This window comes from Sorex araneus, chromosome 3, assembly GCF_027595985.1.
Source record: "Sorex araneus isolate mSorAra2 chromosome 3, mSorAra2.pri, whole genome shotgun sequence".
In the NCBI taxonomy this organism is placed as follows: Eukaryota; Metazoa; Chordata; class Mammalia; order Eulipotyphla; family Soricidae; genus Sorex; species Sorex araneus.
In genome coordinates, this window is record NC_073304.1 from 42,592,471 (window position 1) to 42,603,064 (window position 10,594).

General features: G+C 35.9%; 1 non-coding gene across 1 annotated transcript; it reads right to left on the minus strand.

Moving 5' to 3' along the window:
• Window positions 1–338: 338 nt before the first annotated feature.
• LOC129403869 (U6 spliceosomal RNA) lies at window positions 339–445 on the minus strand. Its single transcript, XR_008629527.1, has one exon. It is a non-coding gene; the product is annotated as a U6 spliceosomal RNA (small nuclear RNA).
• Between the last annotated feature and the right edge of the window lie 10,149 nt (window positions 446–10,594).

The following is a 10,594-nucleotide window of genomic DNA, read 5'->3' on the forward strand; positions in this document are numbered from 1 at the left end:
GTGTACATATAAACACATCATCTTTAAAGTTTTGGCTTTTGGGTTATACTCAGTGCTACCCTAAGTTTACTCCAGGCTCGGTACTAGGGGTTGTTCCAGGTGTCAGGAACTGAACCTGGGGTTCCCAGTAAAACCTGGCTTCAATCCTTTGAGTGCCCTCCCCTGCCCTTATACCACATATTTATTCATCTGTGCTGGGCACTTGGGTTGTTTCCACATTTTAGCTAATGTAACTTTGCAATGAACATATACTTATCTTTTCTAATTAGTGTTTTGTGTTCTTGGGACAGATACCTGAGAGGAACTGGGATTGTACGTTAGTACTATTTTTAATTCTAAAAAATATGGAAAGCCTCATGAATTTGTGTGCTATTCTTGCAAAGGAGCCATGCTAATCTTCCCTGCATTGTTACAATTTTTAGGATGTGCTGCTAGAAGCGAACACTTATTTTTAACTTTTTGAAAAGTCTCTGTTCGGCCCTTTTCATTTTGCTTTTTGGGTCACACCCAATGATGCTCAGGTGTTATTCCTGGTCTTCACTCAGGAATTACTTCTCAAAGTGCTTGGGGGACCACATGGGATGCCAAGTATTGAACCTGGGTCAGTTGTGTGCAAGGCAAATGACCTACCCACTGTATTATGATAGGTTCCTATCGCTCCAGCCCTCAGCCCTTTTCTTAACTCCAAAGAACCAATTAATCAAGAGTAGCATTCCAGCAATGTGCTCTGCAGCTGAAAAGTCAACATCAAGGTCAAATGAACAATTCATATAATTTTTATAATTCATATAATTTTGGTGGCACAATGATTGAATTTAGGTAGACAACTGCATGAAAAGGTTGTTTTAATTTTGGTATAGATGAACATGGAATACCTATGCACCTAGAATTTGGTATAATACTCATAACAACCTGATGAAGTTGTGCATAAAGTGAAGGACATAGAAGTTAATTTATCCAGGACCACCCAGTTTGTAAATGGCAGAGCTATTTTTTAAATCAGGTCTGGAAGTCTGCAAACTTATTTTCTCTGCCTTTATGAATAATGGAAATGTTCAAAATAATGATTTGGAATTCTTGGATATTGGCAACTCTTTGGGTGTTTGGGAATCACCGGAATCTGTGGCTCTATGGAGCAAAGGAATTCTTTGTATCTCAGGTCATATAATATTTAACAAAATCTAGACTGCCTCTGGTGAGTAGCAGGGAGCTCAGAAAGCAGTTGTAGTTCCAGGAGAGAATTTCTAAGACAGGAGTGCCAAATGCTTTTTTTTTTTTTTTTTTTTTTTTGCTTTTTGGGTCACACCTGGCGATGCACAGGGGTTAGTCCTGGCTCTGCACTCAGGAATTACCCCTGGCCGTGCTCAGGGGACCATGTGGGATGCTGGGATTTGAACCTGGGTCGGTCGCGTGCAAGGCAAACGCCCTACCCGCTGTGCTATCTCTCCAGCCCCGAAGGAGTGCCAAATGCTTTAAAGTTCACTGGAGTATAAGTGCAAGGAATGTCCTATGATGGCAGCAATGCAGGCCTCAGCACTTGCTAGTCTAACAGGCTGAGCCAAACCCTGTACCACGTGGCTGAAGAGCAGTCATGAATGACAATAAATTTTTTAAGTAGTGTTAGAGATGGCAGTTACAGGGCAGAGTGTAGACTGAACCAGTTTGCTCACCAACTTTTTTTTTTAACACATACAAGTAAAAACCTAATCAAACATCACTGCTGCTGGAGCTGGAAGAACAATCTGCTTTATTTCATATTTAATATCTTGCTTATTCACTAAATCCAGATGTTGCTGGTGGCACTAGAAAAATGGCAATGTGAAGATGAATGTCACTGTCATCAAGAATTTCAAAATATTGGTGTGGGAGGTGTGGGAAGAAAAAACTTGCAAGTGAGACCCATGCTCTAGATCTTGTATTTTTCTTAATTTACTTGTACACATACACACACACACACACACACACACACACACACACACACACACACACACACACACCTCTACTGTACGTATGTATAGGTAAAGTAACAAGGCTTTGCTCCAAGACTGAAATTCTGTCTGTAATACATTGTAAATAAAAATTTAGGTATATCAATTGACTAAATATATTAGTATTTCTTCACTTTTGTCTATTGTTTATTCCTATCATCCAATTTAAACATCATTATATCTATGAACAACAGGATGACAGTGATAGTGATATCTTCTTCACTAGTAAAACAGAGGCAAAATTCATACCAGAACATGTGAACAAGCATTCAAAATCAGCAAGAAAGGGAGGTAGAAAGTGAAGACCAAAGTTACTATCATAAGTTGAACAACACTTTCCTTATAAATTGAAGACAGAAATTATTCCCTATCTAGATCACTTAATTCAGGTTTCTGGGATTGTCTGCCAGAATAGACCTAGAAAGATCTCTGGGAGGCCCCTCTTTCCTTTGCCTGCTGAACTGTAACCATCAACCCTGTGTAATTATTTTTTTTTAAGCTTTTATTTTTGGAGGCTACACCAGCTATGTACAGGGGTTACTTCTGGCAGTGCTAAGGGAATCATATGGAAATTCAGGGATTGATCCCAGGTTGGCTGTGTATAAGACAAGTGCCTTACCCGCTGTTCTCTCTCTCTCTCGACTTCTCTTTGTGCAATTTTTTGTACAAACAAGTCCTTTGTATTCCAATGATAATATATTGCAAGAGTTTTTATGCACCACTGGAAAAAAATTAGAATTAGCTTTTTTCACCTTGGTGTAGGAGCACAATAGTAAAAGGTTAACATTAGTCATGAGGATTTTTTTTTTTCCTTTTCTGGTTTTGAAGACACACCAGGTGGAGCTTAGGGGACCATGTGGTGCCATGATCAAGGATTAAACCCAGGTATCTGACATGCAAAGTGTGTCCTGCACCATTTTGAACCATCTCCCTGGCCTCATGAGGTTCCCTTCTTTTAAGTGTATAATATTAGAATGGCAGGAGGAGGGGAGAAAAAGAGAAAAGTGGGTGTGTGAAAATAGAGAGAGAATTATAACCTTTTTAAAAGTGGACCAATTAAAAAAAACTGAATTTTAAAAATATGCCAATTTAAAAAACACTTTGTTTTTTTTAAAAAGTGATCTCTATTATTTGAGCTCCTTAGCCATTTTAAATTTAAATTTCAGGTTATACCTTATATTCAACTGTATTTAGGTGTATTAACATATATACAAAATGACAAGTGCTATTTTAAACGCATGAGGGAAATGTGTATTATAGGCATGAAGTTAAGAGTATTCACTTTAATTACAAAGTACTCTCTTAGTTAACAAGCTAACTATTATAAACTACTTCTGGTTATACCCTTAGCTAAAGTGACTTTAGCGAAGACTTTAGCTAAAGTGTTAGAGACTTGGCATTTGCTTTAGTTTATGTTCAATTTTTTTAAGTTTATGAATATAGAAGTTGTGAGGGAAAAATGTTAAAATATTCACTTAAAATAAACGTGGGGCCAGAGGCATAATATGGTGGCTCCAAATGCCTGTCTTGTAACTTTGCAAATGTACAGACAGATCATGAATTCAAATCCTAAGGGTCCCTTAAGTGTGACCCTGGTAGCTCTATGATTCAAGTCTGGCAACTGTTTTTGAGATTCCTGATGCAACCCCCTCCCTCCCCACCGCAATTAATTCATAAATTAAAAAATAATTTTTATCAATTCTTTCAGGACTTTTAAAGTGCTAAATATACTATATAAATACATGTTAAGTACTATAAAAATGCTAACATAAAGGGTCTGGCTAAGAGGTTTTTAATTGGCTAATAATCTTGTAACTGGTGAGAGTTTTAGTTTAAATGTGTAAATTTCCTTTTGGTGAATCTAAAAAGATCCCTCATGAAAAAATAGTCAATTCAGGCTCTTTTCACTCTGGAGAAGCTTGTGTTCTTTCCTGAATAAGTATTCCTCTCTCGAAAACAGAAGGGAATGCCTTGCCACAGTGGCAGGGTGGGGTGGGGGGGAGATGGGATTGGGGAGGGTGGGAGGGACACTGGGTTTACGGGTGGTGGAGAATGGGCACTGGTGAAGGGATGGGTTCCAAACTTTGTATGAGGGAAGTATAAGCACAAAAGTGTATAAATCTGTAACTGTACCCTCACGGTGATTCTCTAATTAAAAATAAATAAATTTAAAAAAAAAAAAAAGTATTCCTCTCTCTCCCCTCACATATCTCTCAAGTAAATTTCTTAAAAAACAACAACAAACTATTTTGCTTCACACACACAAGAAATTAGTCAACCCAGGATATTATAGAATACCATATTATATTCAATGATATCTGCTATATGTCCACATACTTTACTTTTTAAACTTTTATATTTATTTTTGGTCTTTTTGGGTTATACTCAGCGATGCTCAGGGGTGCTCCTAGCTCAGGACTCAGAAATTGCTCCTGGCGGTGCTCCGGGAAACTTATGGAATGCTGGGTATTGAACCTGGGGCAGCTTTGTGAAAGGCAAATGCCCTATTCGCTGTACTACCACCCCAGCCCCATCCATATACTTTTTTTTTTCTGGGGTTGGGGGGTTACACTCGGCAATGCTCAAAAGTCCATATACTTTAATCCATGTTAATATATCACATCTCCACTTCTAAAGTATCAGATTTAAATCGCTCATTTCAGAGGGGAGAAAGCTACAATTATTTCTGAATTTCTAATTACTTTTCTCCCTATTTATGCTGCTACTAAATTTTACATGTCTGATTGGCATGCTTATTTTCAATTGCCGTCTTGTCTATTCTACATTCAATTTTTATGAAATCAGTACCAGTGTAGCTCATAACTCAGTTGTTTTTAAGAAATCAAGCTATTTCTCTAACATACATACTACTTATGTATGTTACTGTATTTATGTAAATACCCACTTCATTAATTTTACAATTGTTTTCATTTTTATGATTTTCTGCTTATATGCATTATAGTTTCTGGGAGGAAAGTTAATATAAGACATTTGGACGTAACTGGAAAGAATAATCCAATATTACAGCACCAAAACACTTAAACGTCCTGTCTGAAATATACGTGAATAATTTTTGTTATCACTCACGTACTGTGACAATTGGAGAAAGCAGGTTGTTTGAGATGCAACAAATATTCTTTGACCACTTCAATAAACACAATGTAAACACTCACTTTAATAACCTTCCCTTTGTTAATGCAAAACAAGTGCATTTTTTTCCTTGCTCCTGGCTGAGCCATGACTAGATGAGTAGCAACAGCAGAGTGCTGAAAGAATTTTTCAACAGCAATTTGCTTGTTCTAATTTACTTTTCAAGGTTGATGATAAAGATCATTATGTTGGTTGCAACAAAAAGATCTACTTTTATTAATCTGATTCCGTCATTCCTCTTGTTCTCATCATACTTAAGCTTCTCTGGCAGTTTTGAGTGAATCAACAAGTGCCACTGGTGCTCCAGTTCTACAGTTTCACATATGAAACAAACTTCTATTATCCTATGGAAACAAATGTTTCAACCTGGCGAGAATGTACGGGCACATAGAAATGAGTGATTCAGATATGAAACCTGTGTCTTTTGTTCTTCAAGTAGAAGTACTCTTCCTAGAAATCTAGTAGACCTACACATCAATATCAAAGCTCTATTTGTTCAAATTTAACTTAAATAGCTTTTAAGAAGCCGTGCTTTTTAAGCTTAACTTAACAATCACTAAGATCAAGAAATATCTTTTCCTGTTTAAATTTTTTATATGATGTACACTAAAGAGCAAAATTTATTTCAAAGGTAAACATTTAAAATTGTAATGGGAAATAAGTTTTCCACCACAAGTTTTCATAAATTTTGAAGAAGTTACTTCTCAGCCTCCTCTATGTGAGGGAATGTGTCACCACAGTTCTAACATTTAAAGAAACCAGCTAAGTGATTTGAAAATCCAATGGTCTACAATCTTCAGACTCAATACAACTGTAAACCTGGTAGTGAAAACAAATTGCAAATTAACAGAGTACAAATAAAATGCAAAACACATACGCAAGTTATATATATGCTTCAAATTGGGGAAAAAAACCCTGGGGTTTAAAAATGTAGCCATTAGTGAGCTCTTTATAACCTGCAGAGGGCACTCAAGTCCCTTAAAAGAAAATGCAAAAATTTCAAGAATAATTTGGAATGTTTTCACTTTTATCATTAGCAATGTATTCACTAATTTTTAAAGTGAAACTGTTATTTAAGGAACATAAAGTTTTATTTTAAATGTTTAATAGACTAGAGATATATACATTTCCATATGTCCCCCTGGAAAAACAACTCATAAGGTAGGCTCCATGCCAGGGGCATCTGTCAATATCTAAATAATGTACATCATATATTAACAATACTGCCATTAGTTGCACAGATATGCCAAGGCCTTAAAGAAATCAAGCCAAATCACAGAGTAACTTGCTTTTAAGGTAATAAACTACAAAGATATATGCATTGGTTCTATAAGACAATAAAAGTTGTTAAAGTTGATTGGAAATTCAGCTTACAAAAAAGGTGTGTATGTGTGTGTGTATTGAGGGGGGCAGAGTCGGGGAGAGCAATCTGGAGGTTCTGGGAGACTTGTCAGGTCTGGGAACAGAATCCTCCTTTCTCCTGCATGCAAAGCAAACACTCTGCACATTTAGCTATCTTTCCTGCCCTGCTCATAAAAATTCCAATCATTTTGTAAGCATAATCTCATGAGTTCTTTGACCATTTTCATTATAACAAATCTCTTTATTTATTACTAACATTGCAATGTGTTTAGAGGGAACGTATTGGAATACGACTTTAAATATTATTCCTCTGATACTTTAAGAAGTTGGCCTGGCACTAACATAACTTGGGTACATATGTGTGTATGTGTATATGTATATATATGTACACATATGTGTATATATATATACGAGTGTATGTATAAACTTATATCTAAAAATGGCTCACAAAATGTCTAGGCTAATGTATGAGTCAGAGGATGTGGCCAACTTGCCTTGCCATTTGTGAGGTCTTGGGCTATTCCTAGCACTACAAAATAATTATATATATATATATCTGAAAGCATATATATAAAGTAACTGAAACATTGTATTATAAGCTATTGCAACTCAAACCAAAAAAAATCACTGAAAAGCATTAAAAATGCTTTAATAGTATTAGCCATTAATAATACTGTAAACATTTTTAAAGACCAATGTTGCAAAGTATTATTTCTTTTTTAAGAGTTGTGAAATATATTTGCAGATTAAATCACCTGGTATCATACAAAATAATGTGACTGATGCTTTTCCCCCATTTTTACTGATGCACTGTGAATTTACAGAAACTTTAAAAAGTAAATTCTTGAGACTGGAGCAATAGTACAGAGGATACGGCATTTGCCATAATTATACAGTGGCTGATCCAGGTTCAATCTCAGGCATCCCATGTGATCCCCTGAGAACTGCTAGGAGTGATCCCTGAGTCAAAAGCCAGGAGTAAGCTTTGAGCATAGCCAGCTATGGTCCCCAAACAAACAAACAAAAAAAGTAAATTATTTAAGAAACAGCATAGAACATACCTTAAAATCTTTTTTTTTGGGGGGGTCACACCCAGCGATGCTCAGGGGTTACTCCTGGCTCTGCACTCAAGAACTACCCCTGGCAGTGTTCAGGGGACCATATGGGATGCTGGGAATCGAACCCGGGTTGGCTGCGTGCAAGGCAAACACCCTCCCCACTGTGCTATTGCTCCAGCCCCATACCTTAAAATCTTACTTCTAAAAAATTATGTACAATTCCATAGAGAATTTCTAAGTTTGAAAATTACAGAAGTAGAAATACAGTTATGAGAATAGGGAATAAAAAAAATAAAAGATAATATTCCACATATGGTTATTTTGATAATTAAAAGCAATTACTTTGTGTAGCAATTCTGTAATAGCATAATTTCATTTGCCTTTTTGAAAAAAAAAAACCTGCATTCTGAAAATAAATGCTATTATTCTTATGATGGGACCTTATATACTCCTTCCCGCAAGAAAGGACCAAGTTATAACAAAAACTTTGAAATCAGAAGTTTTAAGATGAGTAATTGTGTATTACATACAATATGTTCTCTCCAATTGTATTATTCTTCAACAGTATCTTTATCAAGGGAAGACAGGAAGAAACTAGAAGTTTTTTTAAGGTACACATATTTTCTCAGCCTACGTTGGAGCCAATGCTTTTTGATTTGGGGGTTACCTCAGGGCCAGTCTAGTATATGAAACAAAACTAGAAGATGTGTTTAGAATGTAGTCTTTGTTTCTTCTTTCTTCAAAGCCTTTCTTCAAATCACTGTTAGGCAAAGCAAAAAGAAATGTTTGCTCTATTACGTAAGAAATAAACTTCATTTGGTATTCAATTGACTTTCTAACTTAGCAGACAGGACTTTACATCTTCAAATACTGAAAATAAATTGCATTCTTGGCCCTTGCTTTAAAAGGTTACAGAGAATAAACGCACACCCTGGTAGTGTTCTAGTGATCTCCCTGATCTCAGTTGCACTTTGTCAGAACGAGGTAACTGGTAGTTAAGTGAAATACCCTAGATCAAAGGGGGATTAATCACCAACTGAATCCTTGCTGAATAAACCTGTCATTCAAGAAAATTATTTCCACTGAACTTAGCAGAGGATTGAAAGTATTTGCATAACAGGGACCAACGTACTTCAGCCAGGTTAAAAGGTTCAGAATTCATCCCATGTTTAGCTTCTTGCCTCCTTTTCCTTTCAGCAGCCTGGTACAATGGTTTTTAATCTGATAATACAGCTAACTATCTAAATGATGTCAGAACAGGAAAGTATTGCAAAGTTTGGATGAGGGATGGATCAATTTCACTTTCAGTAACTCTAAATCTGATTTGTTGGAATTTAAGATGTAATCCTAAAAAAGTCCCTTAAACCTGAGGACTGTTTATTAACATCCCTTTTCTGACCTTTGTCTTAGAAACAACTGTTCTGCTGTGGCTGCAGGCTCTTCAGAGACTCTGGATGATAACTTGACACACCTACCTCCAGGGGTGGTGTCAAAGTCGATGAGTATCTGTACAGCATAAAACTATAATAAAAACTACAAGAAAACCATTAGTAGAAGATAATATATACAAAATTGCACTTTGGAAGGACTGAATACATAATAAAGTCACAATAATTTTATCTCAGAAAGAATGCACTGTAAAAACATTAAGTTTGAGACAAGTTAATATTTAATCAGTAAAAACTTTTGAAAACCAATTGTCTTAAGAATTTCTGGTTAGACTATTTATTCCAAACCTGATGTTTGAATCAATTACTTAAAAAGTGAAAAATATCCACCAGGATAGTTTTACTGCCTTTCATGGTATGGGTATTTGCTGGCTTAAAAAAGTTTAAAAAGCTAATTATCGAAAAATGAAATAAAGAGTTTTATCAAAATCACAAACCATTTTTTCTGGAATACATTTGCAGATATTTAACACTGCTTGTATCTTCTGGGTCTATCAATGAATAATTACCCACCAGACAGACAAAGATTTCATAATCATATTTTGGCACGGAAAGGCAATATAGCAATTCTCCATCTAGAGTAGGTCTGATGCTATCCAAATCTTTAATGGGAAGTAGGTGCTCATATTCACTGCAAATGCAAAGCATCTTTCAAGTTGAAAAATGCAAAGAATAGTTATCAAAGAAAATGAATAAAATCCATAGTGAGATAATTTTTTAGAAAATGATTGAAGTTTTAACCCAAGAAAGGACTCTTAGAGTGTCTTATAGCTTAGAATAAGAACATGTCAATCACGATTAAGCTTCTGGAATCGGAATCCCTTTGAAATGCAGCTGTTTCTTCTTTAATTGTGGCAGCAGACTCTGAAGAAAAGAAAGGTCCAGCCTTAAAGATGAGTAAGGAATACAAAATAGCTCAGGATTAGTTGTGGAGTTCAAAGGTCGCTAATTACACTAAGGAGTTCCCAGACACAGGGAAAACATTAAACAGGTCACCTACCAAACGGAAAACAGACTTTGTCTTCAGAAATTATCCTGAAGTGACAGGTTTCTAGACAAAATCAAAAGCATCACAGTGTGCCCAGCTGATCTCAATGGGATGAACACAAGAGTTGGTTTTAGCTCTATAGCGTTACATTAGATGAGATGGCAACAGATGGTATCAAGTTCTTCACCGCCCCTACTCTTTTCCAGTAGTCCCTGGGTTTTCCTCAGGTTTCTAGAAATGTCGAATCGAAGAATCACTAGTTCCCTGATTGCTTACAAAGTAAGTTTTGCCTAGAGGATTATTCTGAATCTCTGCCTACTCACTAGACAAATGCTTCTGGCCTACTTACTGTATTCTGCTGAACATCCATACAATCAAGATAGCTAAACGGTTCCATTAATACTAACAGAAATTAAATGTTAAGCTTTCCTTGAGTTCATAAGAAAGGTCAAATAACTTTTTTTTTGCTTCTAAAAGGAAAGTTTAAACTGCTGAATGAACTAGAATAACAAATTAAAGTTCTGTTCAGGCAGTCATTCTATTTTCTCTGCTACATGGCATAATCTGGGTGCTATGATAACGCTTTGCAGAAAATAAGAA